Genomic DNA, 11,855 nt, shown 5'->3' on the forward strand with positions numbered 1-11,855 from the left:
TCTCATCAGATCTGGTTGTTTAAAAGAATGTGGCACCTCCCTGCTCGCTCTCTCTCTTGCTCCTGCTCTCACTATGTGATGTGCTAGCTCCTGCTTCATCTTCCACCATGATTGTAAGCTTCCTGAGGCCTCCCCAGTAGCTCAGCAGATGCCAACATCATGCTTCCTGTACAGCCTGCAGAGACTTGAGCCAATTAGACCTCCCAGTTTCAGGCATTTCTTTATAACAAAGAAAGAATGGACTAGTACAGCAACATAGGAGGAAACAGAGTAGATGAAAATAGTAACAACGTGCTTAGTGATGTGATAGAGTCTAATAGTATACTAAGCTAATTTTGCACCCCAAAATATGTATCTACAGGCAAACGTTAGGCACATAATAAATCACACTGAGAAGCTCAGCAGATGCCAGCATCGTGCTTCCTGTACAGCCTGCAGAGAAGTGAGCCAATTAGACCTCCTTTTATAAATTACCCAGTTTCAAGCATTTCTTTATAACAAAGAAAGAATGGACTAGTATAGCAACATAGGAGGAAACAGAGTAGATAAAAAGAGTAAGAATATGCTTAGTGATGTGGTAGAGCCTAATAGCATACCAAGCTAATTTTGCACCCCAAAATATATATCTACAGGCAAACATTAGGACATAGTAAATCACACTGACAAGTTTTAAAGAAATCCTTTCTTTGTTTCAAAATAGCATTAGCCAATAATATGACGTCTTGCACTATGATTTATGCTTTGCAAAATTATAATAATTTTGTCACTTGTTCATCATAATATCCCTATGAGTATCAAGGAAGTGCACATATCTTCCTTGTTGAGACACAGGAAAGAAGTAGTTTAGAAATGAATTGTGCCTAAGATAACATGGAATCTTTGTGGGTATATTTGTCCAAAAAGCCAAGCAGCATGGCCATGGCTAGAGCCAGGGGCCTCATGGCCACAGTTGAATAACCTGTCTCTTTTCTCTTAGAGCAGGAAGCTACTGTTGTCCACCAGACTTGGGCATTCAATGTGCAGCATGCAGGGGACCAAGCTAATCCCCCTGGCAGATGTTAAATCAGAAAAATGCAGATAACATACATGGGAAAGTGTAGCCTTCTCTTTCTACAGCTGCCAGGGTGATCTGCCTTGGGTCTTAGTCTGTTTCCCATATATTCCTTAAGTAAAATCCCAGCTATTGTGGCTAGTTAAAAGGGTGAAAGAAAAAAGATGTCATCACTCAAATGTTTCCCATGTAGGGTATGTTTATTAGTCATCAGTCTTATATATCACCATTCACTGGAAAGGTCCACATTTACAGTTACCATCAGCCTCTTCATTTTCTCCAGTCTGCAACTAAGCCTGCGCCATTTAATGCCCCCATAAGCATCCATTTGTGAGCCATTGTGGCTCCTTGCCAAGTCGTTGTGGCACTGAAGTTAGGGGTATAAACAGAGCATTATAGTACAACTACAGAAAATGATTTTTCCAGTGACATATCAAAATCCCCCATCTGCCTCTTTATCTTCAAAGAGAATCTAGTGCCTTACTGTACCATCATTCGGAAAACTGATTCTCATTTTATTAGGAGCCCACTTTAGCTACCTAACTGCAAATTAGCATCATCTGCTGCATGTAAAAAAGATCTGCTTCTCAGCTGTTAGTTACTGTAACTTATTTTATTAATAATCATTTGTGTTCTTTTCAACTTTAGACATTAACTGTCTTTTAAATCAAAATGAAATGTGTACTTGGCAACTTCTGACTCAAGCATTTGGTTCCCTGTAAATCCTGGAAATGACAGTGTGCACTTTTCCTCTGGTGTACCTCTTCAGAAACCAGAGTTATGCAAAGATGGACACTTAAGAACTAGGCAGCCCTGTCTCGCAAAGCCTCCCCAAGTTCTGGGAAGCAGTGGCATGTTGAAAATGACAGGAACGGAGCTCTTAATCGCATGGAATTAAGAGTGTGTGTGTGTGTGTGTGTGTGTGTGTGCGCGCGCGCTCATGTGTGTATGTGTATGGTGAAGCAGGCCAAACAAAGACCCGAGTTTCACTTCCTAACAATCTTAAAAAATAATTTCCTAGAATCCAACATTCTTCACATTTGTATATACTTTCAGGATAATGCATGGTTTTTTATTCTGATTTTAATAGAATCATGTTTCTCACCCTCGTTGTCTTACTCAAACTTTGTAATTTATGCAATTACGCATTTCTCTTCTCTAAAGTGCTCTCTGAGCCAATTTAAAAAAATTATTTTAAATTTCACTTTTTCTGACTCCCACTCCTTACTCCCAGTACAGATACAGAGAAAGTGGGCACACTATTAATTAGCCATTGCAAGTGTCAGAGCTCCTTCCCATTAGATTCTCTTAATGATCCATCTGGATAGATAGGAAAGGTGTCATACCCTAATTCACAGAAAAGGAAACTTGGGCATAAAATTAAGATTTGCCCATTGCTGGAGCTGTCCATGAGCATTAGGAGTCTGGAATCCTAACTCTTAATAAAATCTATAATGATAAACAAAGCTACTATATACCAAACAGTGTACCAGGAAATGTCATCAGCGATTGCATTCCTTATCTCTTTGAATCCTCAAAAAAAAAAAGCCTACAGTAGATATTAGAACTCTCATTTGAAATATGAAAAAGTAGTTTTCAAAAGATCATAAAGCTAGATAGCAGGAAAACCAGGAAACAAACCTGTCAACCCAATTCCCAAACTTTTGGCATAACCACTTTGCTTTCTAGTCTCCTATACCTTCAGTCTGCAATGCTAATGTATTAATTATACTAGTCATTAGTAATAACACTGCTGACTTTTTCTTGAGGTGTAGGTATTTTTTATTTTCTGGGATTCTTATAAATATTACTTTAGAGAAATAAGGGCTGATTGTCACTCACAAAGAGCAGGGTCTGGCCATATCACGCAGTGAGAGCAGAAAGGCAAGGTCATATAAGAACCAGGTTGTAAAATGAGATCAATCAGTACACGATATCTGGTTTAGTGGGATTGTTTGTTGTGCATTCTGTTCCCCACTAAAAAGAATACAGTGAAGTACAGATTCTAATAAGGAGGGAATAGACTGATGACTCTCTGATGTGTGTTAAATGCTACTTGTCATGATGACATTATCTACCATCTGCCCTTCACATTGTGAAAGACTAAGGGACTAAGGGTGAGATGGAAGACAGATCCCAAGCTGGGTAAAGACTCTTTTAACTTTTCATCACCATGAATCCTGTCAAAACACCCATCTCATTGTCATTTCCTTAAACAAACCTGTTTACTTTTCATTTAATCTGTCAGTGGAGTTTGCCTTTTCTTTTCCGGATCTGATTCCACATCTACAAACTACAGTTCACAGGTGTGATTCCCCAAGCATCCTTCTACACAGGGAGAAATAGGATATTATCTTGTTTCTTCACAGCCGATATAAAGAGCACAGCTTCAAAGAAGGCCAAACACCCTTCAAAAACTGCTTTACCATTACCTTTATTACTTATTTTGACACAATATAATTTTTAAAAATTGTGTTAATTCAGATGTGAAGCCTTAGGTCCAAAGCCAATGCACCTCTAAAGGGTGAAGATGACTTTCTCATTACCAGGACAATAGGTCTGAGAAAGTGGTAACAAAATTCTAATGATTTTTAAATATAAATGTTTGACAGAATTTCTAAAAGAAAAATTTTGAAAACAGAAAGATCTAATGACATAACTGCAGGAATGAGTAGCTGTCTTACGGTTTTAGAAACATATGATATATATTAGCATGTAATGTTGTATTATCTATGCATATCTTTCTCAGTAAGCTGAAAGCTGTTTAAACAAATCAACTTTATTGAAGTATAATTTATACATGATAAAATGTTCCTATGTAACCATCACTGCAAATATATACAGTTGTCCCTCCATATCTGGGGAACATCTGAAGAACAGGATGTTCTTCAGAAACCAAAATCCTCAGATGCTCAATTCCCTTAGACAAAATGGTGTAGCATTTCTGTATAAACTACACACATCTTCCCATACACTTTAAATAATCTCTAAATTACTTATTATGCCCAATGCAATATAAATGCTATGTAAATGGTTGTTAGGCTGTGTTTTTATTTGTATTCTTTTACTGTTGTATTGCTATTTAGTTTTTCAATAGGCGGTTGGTTGAATCTGTGGATGCAAAACCTACAGGAGGGTTGACCGTATGTGTATACCCTTGTAACTATCACCACAGTGAAGATTTAGAACATTTCTATTACCCCAGAATATTTCCTGTGCTCTTCCCAGTAATCTGCACCCTATTCCCAACCACTAATGTGATTTCTATCACTATGCATTAGAATTTCATATAAAATGAATATATAGTATGAAGTCTTTGTTTCTGGTATGATTTGCTCAGCATAATGTTTTTCAGAGCTACCCATATTGTTGCATATCAGGAATTTATTCGTTATCATTGCATACTATTTATTTGTATGGATTCCCATAATCACCTATTGGATACTTCATTTCCAATTATAGAATGAAGTTGCTGTGAAAGAACTTTGTGTGGACATGTCTGTATTTTTCCTTTTTTGTCAAGTTTTAAAATTATTTTTATATTTTTCTTTGTTTTTAATTTTTGTGGCTACATAGTAGGTATATATATTTATGGGCTACATGAGATGTTTTGATACAGGCAAGCAATATGAAATAAGCACATCATGGATGGAGAATGAGGTATATCCATCCACTTAAGCACTTATCCTTTGAGTTACAGACAATCCAATTACACTCTTTATTTTAAAATGTACAATTCAGTTATTATTGACTATAATCACCCTGATGCACTACCAAATTGTATATCTTATTTATTCCTTCTATCTCTTTTGTACCCGTTAACCATCCCCCCGCCCTCCCCAGCCCCCAGCTACCCTTCCCAGTATTTTTTCTTTTAGGTAAATTACTAGAGGTGGAAGTGCTGAGTCATGTGGTAAGGGTATATTTAACTTTATATGAAACTATACAAATGTTTTACAAAGGGATGTACAATTTTACATTCCCATAGTTCTCCATATCCACATCCTTGCCACTACCTGTGGTATGTAGCCTTCTCATATTGGCTTCCTTTACTGAGTAATATGCTCTTAAATTTCTTCCATGTATTTTTATAGCTTGATAACTCATTTCTTTTGGGCACTGAATATTTATTGTCTGGATGTACCACAATTTATTTATTGACTTACCTACTGAAAGTGATCTTGGTTGTTTCCAAGTGTTGGCAATCATCAGTAAAGCTGCTAAAAACATGTGTGTGAAGGTTTTTGTGTAGATAATATGTTTTCAACTTGTTTGGGTAAATAACAAGGACTGTAATTACTGGATTTTAAAGTTAGAGTATTTTTAGTTTTGTAATTTGAGCTGTTTCAGTGGTGCGTAATGGTATCTCATGCAGTTTAAATTTGCATTTACATGAGAACGAATGCATTTGAACATTTCTTCATGACTTATCACCATTTATATACCTTTGGTAAAACTTTCAAGCCTTTTACTCATTCTAATTGGATTTATATTCTTTTACTATTATATTGTAAAATACATATTATTCTCAGATATACGTACAGTGAAGATTTTCTGCCAGCCCCTGTCTTTCCTATTCATTTTCTTCATGGAGATTTTTGAATATTAAAACATTTTAAATTTTGATGAAGTCAGATTTATCAACTTTTTATGTTTGTGCTTTTTGTATTCTAGAAATCTTTGCCTTTTCCAAGGTCACAAAGATTTTCTCTTATGCTTTTTCTTAAGAAATTTTTATAGCATTGGCTTTTATATTTAAATCTATTGTCCATTTTGAGATAATTTTTACGTGTGGCTGAGTTAAAGACTGAGGTTAATTTTTATTTTCCATTTGGATATCCAGTTTTCTGACATCATTTGTTGAAAAGTCCAACCTTTCTCCATTGAATTACTTTGGCACCTTTGTCAAAAATCAATTGACTATGTATGCATCAGTCTATTTTTAGAATCTCCATTTTGTTCTATTGAACTTATTGCCTATTCTTTTGCCAAGACCACAGTCTTATTTAAGATAACTTTATAATAAGTAAATCTTAAATTCACGTAGTGTAAGTTCTCCAACATTGCTGATCATTTATAACATTCTGTTGGTATTTCCAGATAGAGCTTTTGAATTTTCATATGAATTTTAGAAAAATAGAAGAAAAACTTCTATTTTTGTAAAAAGCCCCTGGGATTTTGATGTAAATTGAATTCAATTTACACTTTAATTTCAACAATGTTGAGTCTTTCAACAATCTATGAATATAATATAATTGCTCCATTCATTTCGTTCTTTAAAAAATGTTTTATATATTTTAGAGTATAGCTTTTACCCACATTTTTAATAGACTTTATTTTTTAAAGCAGTTTAGATTCACAACAAAATTCAGCAGCTTTCCCACATAACCCCAACCTCTACAAACACACAGCCTCCTCTATTATCAACATTCACCACCTTAGTAGTTCATTTGATACAATTGATTAATCTACATTAAGACATCATTATAATTGGAAGTCCACAGTGTACATTAGGGTGTATACTTGGTGTTTTACATTCAGTGAGTTTGAACAAATGTATAGTGACATATATCCACCATTATAGTGTACAAAATAGATCCACTGGCCTAAAAATACCCTTTGGTCCACCTATTTATCCCTCCTTCCAGTCTTATTTCTGGTAATCACTAATTTAGCTTTGCCTTTTTCAAAACGTCATATAGTTGTAATCATGTGGTATGTAGTCTTTTCATATTGGCTTCCTTTACTGAGTAATATGCTTTTAAATTTCTTCCATGTATTTTTATGGCTTGATAGCTCATTTCTTTTGGGCACTGAATATTTGTTTTCTGGATTACCACAATTTATTTATTGGCTTACCTACTGAACATGATCTTGGTTGTTTCCAAGTGTTGACAATTATCTGTAAAGCTGCTAAAAACATCTGTGTGAAGTTTTTTGTGTAGATAATGTTTTCAACTTGCTTAAGTAAATAACAAGGACTATAATTACTGGATTTTAAGGTAGGAGTATTTTTAGTTTTGCAAGAAGTCATTAAACTATCTTCCAAAGTGGCTGTACCACTTTGCAATGAATTTCTGCCAGTGATGAGTGGGAGTTCCTGCTGTTCCACATCCCTGTTAGCATTTGGTATTGTTTGTGTTCTGGATTCGAGCCATTCTAATAGTATGAGGTGCTATATCACTGTTGTTTAATTTGCATTTCCCTGTTAACATATTATGTGGAGCATCTTTTTATATGCTCATTTTTCATGTATATGTCCTCTTGGGTTAGGTGTCTAAGTCTTTGGCCCATTTTTAAACTGGGTTATTATTGAGTTTTAAAAGTTCTTTGTATATTTTGGATAATAGTCCTTTACCAAATTTGCCTTTTGCAAATATTTTCTCCCAGTCTGTGGCTTTTCTTTTCATTCTCTTAACTTTTATGAAGTAAAAATTTTTTTATTTTAATGACATTCGGCTTATCAATTCTTTATTTTATAGACTGTGTCTTTGGTTTTATATCTGAGAAGCGATCACCTAACCCTAGCTTATCTAGAATTTTCTTCTGTTATCTGCTAGAAGTTTTATCGCTTTGTGTTTTACTTTTAGGTCTGTGATTCATTTCAAGTTACTTTTCATAAAGGGTGTAAGGTCTATGTCTAGCTTAATTTACTGCATGTGGATGTCTGTTTATTTCAACATAATTTTTAAGACTATCTTTTCTCAATTGTATTGCCTTTAATTCTTCATCAAAGGTCATTTGACTATGTTTATAGTATGTGGGTCTATTTCTGGGCTCTCCATTATGTTCCACTGATCTATTTTTCTATTATTTTAATAATATAACACTGTCTTGATTACTATGGTTTTATAGCAGGTAGCATCAATCCTTCAACTTTGTTCTCCTTTCATATTTTGTTGGCTATTCTGGGTCTTTTGCTTCTTCATCTAAACTTAATACTCAGCTCAATATCCACAGAATGACTTGCTGGGGTTTAGACTGGGTTTGCACTGAGCCTGTATGTCAAATTGAAAAAAACTGTCATATTGACAATATCATTTTTCTGTTTATAACATTGGAATATCTCCATTAATTTGGTTCTTTGATTTCTTTCATCAGAGTTTTCTAATTTTACTCATGTAGATCTTGTATACACTTTGTTAGATTTATACCTGAGTGTTTTATTTTTTAGAGTGCTAATGTAAATGGTATTGCATTTTTGGTTTCAGGTTACACTTGTTTATTGCTGAGACATAGAAAAGTGATAGACTTGGCAGGATGCAGTGGCTCACACCTGTAATCCTAGCACTTTGGGAGGCCAAGGTGGGCAGATCGCTTGCACTCAGGAATTTGAGACCAATCTGGGCAACATGGTGAAGCCCCATTTGTACAAAAAATACAAAAATTAGCCAAGTGTGGTGGCACATACCTGTATTCCCAGCTACTCAGGAGGCTGAGTGGGAGGATGGCTTGAGCCCAGGAGGTGGAGGTTGCAGTGAGCTGAGATTGCACCACTGCACTCTGGCCTGGGTGACAGAAGAGTCAGGCCTTGAAAAAAAAGAAAGGAAGAAGGAAAGAAGAAAGAAAGAAAGAAGGAGAGAAAGAGAGAGAAAAAAGGAGAGAGAGAAAGAAAGAAAGAAAGGCGATAGGCTTTTGTAAATTAATCTTCCATCCTGCAACCTTAATATAATTCCTTATTATTTCTGTGAACTTTTTTATTGGTTAAGTCTCAAATTTTCTACATAGACAATCATGTCATCAAAGGCAGTTTGATTTCTTCCCTTCCAATCTGTATACCTTTCATTTCTTTTTCTTGCCTTATTGCATTCCATTGTTATGTTGAAAAGCTGTAGTGAAGGAAGACATTTTTTCCTTGTTCTTTATCTTAGTGGGAAAGTTTTGAGTTTTTCATCATTAAATGTAACGTTAGCTGTATATTTTTGTAGACATTTTTAATCAAATTGAAGAAATATTTTACCCATATTTTATTAAATTTACTCTTAAATTGTATTAGTCAGTGTTCTCTAGAGGGACAGAACTAATAGGATAGGTGTATATATGAAGGGAAGTTTATTAGGAGAACTGACTCACATGATCACAAGCTGAAGTCCCACAATAGGCTGCCTGCAAACTGAGGAGCCAGGAAGCCAGTCCAAGTCCCAAAACCTCAAAAGTAGGAAAACCGATAGTGCAGCCTTCAGTCTGTAGCCAAAGGCCTGAGACCCCCTGACAAATCACTGGTCTAAGTCCAAGAGTCCAAAAGCTGAAGAACTTGGAGTCTGATGTTCGAGGGCAGGAAGCACCCAGTGTGGGAGAAAGATGGAGGCCAGAAGATTTAGCCAGTGTAGTCTTTCCACATTCTTCTGCCTGCCTTTATTCTGGCCACGCTCGCAGTTGATTAGATGGTCCCCACTCAGATTAAGGGTGGGTCTGCCTTTCCCAGTCCACTGACTCAAATGTTAATCTCCTTTGGCAACACCATCACAGACACACCCAGGAACAATACTTTGCATCCTTCAATCCAATCAACTTAACACTCAATATTAACCATCATGTAAGTACTTTATGTTTTTGATGCTATTGTAAGCGCTATTTAATTTCAATTTTTATTTGTTTTTGCAAGTATGTAGAAATGAAATGAATTGTGTAATTAATCTTAAATTCTGAGTATTGCTAAACTCTCTTACTAGTTCAAGTAACACTAGCAAGTAATTTTCTGGATTCTTTACGAATTTCTAAGTTTTCAAATATTCCAATAAAAAGGTTTATTTTCAGTCTTAGTGTCTTTTATTTTTTTTCTTGCCTTACTTAAGTGGCTGGGGCTTTTAGTACAATGTTGTATAGATAGTGACTTTTTCCCAATCTTACGTAGAATGATATTAGTCTGTCATCCGTGCATATAATGATAGATGTAGATTTGTCTTACATGCCTTTTATTGGGCTGAGAAAGTTCCCATTTACTCTTATGTGTGGTGCTTTTAATTATGAATGGCTGTGGAATTTTGTCAAAAGCTTTTTCTATATCTATTATGATAATCATTAGGGTTTTCTCTTTTATTCTGTTGATATGATGAATTGCAATGATTGCTTTTCAAATGGTAAATCATGCTTGAATCACCGAGATAAACCCTAACATGATGTATTATCTATTTCAAAAGTGTTAAACTTGATTGGTTAAAATTTTGTTGAATTTATTTTATTTTATTCTATTGTTTTGAGATGGAATTTTGCTCTTCCCCCAGGCTGGAGTGCAATGTCATGATCTCAGCTCACTGCAACCTCTGCCTCATGGGTTCAAGTGATTCTCTTGCCTCAGCCTCCGGAGTAGCTGGGATTACAGGTGTGTACCCCCACGCCCAGGTAATATTTGTATTTTTAGTAGAGATGGGGGTTTCACCATGTTGGCCAGGCTTGTTTCGAACTCATGACCTCAGGTAATCCGCCTGCCTCGGCCTCCCAAAGTGCTCGGATTACAGGTGTGAGCCACTGCGCCCGGCTTGTTAAACATTTTAATGTTAATGTTTATGAAAGTTTCTGGTGTGTCATTTTCTCAAAAAGTCTTTGGCTTTGGAATAAATTTACTAGTGAAACTATATGGTTTGGGAGTTTACTTTTTTAGAAGGTTTTTAATTACAAATTCAATTTTTTAATAGATACACACCTATTCAAATTTTCTATTTCTTTTTTAGTTGACTTTGGCAATTAACAAAGCAGTTTATTTCTTTGAGGAGGTTAAAATTATTGCCATAAAGGTACTTACAATATTCTCTTATTACTCTTTAGTAACTGTGATGATGTCACATTTTCCAGTTCTTATGTTAGTAGTCTGGGTCTCCTTTATTCTTTGATTATTCTAGCTAAAGATTTATCATTTCTTTAAAGTGTTTATCAAGATTTCAAAAATCCTATTCTTGCTTTAATTACTACTTTTTTATTTTTTTATTTTTGTCCTCATCTATATTATTTCCTGTCTTCTGCTTACATTGAATTTATTTTCTAATTTATATGTTTAAAGTGAAAGCTCAGATAATTAATTTTGCAACTTGTTTCATTTCTACACAAAAGTTTTTTAAAGCTATATTTGTTCTTCCTAATGGCAGTGTTACCTGCATCCTACACATTTCGGTATATCTTAAATATATATATATATTTGCTTAATTCGAAATATTTTTTAATTTCTGTTATGGCTTATTTCTGACCGTACATATATAGAAGTGATATTTTGTTTTGCTTTATACAAATACTTAGCATTTTTCATATATTTTTCTGATATTTCTCATCTAATTTAATTGTAGTCAGAGAACATACTCTGTTTAATTTCAGCCCTCTTAAATATATTGAAACTTATTTTGTAGCCTAAAATATGGTATATCTTGGTGAATGTTTCATATACATGTATAAAGAAATGTATATTCTGCTTTTCTTAGGTGAATGTTTTATAAATTTTATTTATGTCAAGTGGTTTTTAATGCCATTTAGGTCCTCTCTATCCATTCTGGTTTTTGTCTACTTGTTGTATCAATTACTAAAAGAACAGTGTTTAAGTCTCCAACAATAATTGTAGATTTGCCTGTTTCTCTATTCCATTCTGTGAGATTTTATTTAATGTGTATTAAAACTCTAATACTGGATTCATATGTGTTTAGGATTGTTTTCTCTTCTCGATTGGTCGACAATTTTATCATTACAAAATATATCTATCACTAAAATATTACATAGTTTAAAGTCTATCTGATCTGAATTTAGTCACTCTAGCTTTCTTAGGATTACTATTTGCATGGTATATATTTTTTAATTATTTACATTTAACCTTTTTGTGCTA

At 34.6% G+C, this 11,855-nt stretch overlaps 1 protein-coding gene across 1 annotated transcript in view; it reads left to right on the forward strand.

Moving 5' to 3' along the window:
* The window catches only part of LOC134809620 (putative EGF-like and EMI domain-containing protein 1), a 704,739-nt gene extending 694,380 nt beyond the window's left edge, over positions 1–10,359 (forward strand). The window contains exon 16 of the mRNA XM_063807317.1: positions 10,276–10,359. The gene's annotated coding sequence lies outside the window, so the exon portion shown is untranslated. The remainder of the gene's footprint in view (positions 1–10,275) is intronic.
* The last annotated feature ends 1,496 nt before the right edge of the window (positions 10,360–11,855 follow it).

The sequence above is a fragment of the Pan troglodytes genome, chromosome 2 (genome assembly GCF_028858775.2).
Source record: "Pan troglodytes isolate AG18354 chromosome 2, NHGRI_mPanTro3-v2.0_pri, whole genome shotgun sequence".
NCBI classification, from domain to species: Eukaryota; Metazoa; Chordata; class Mammalia; order Primates; family Hominidae; genus Pan; species Pan troglodytes.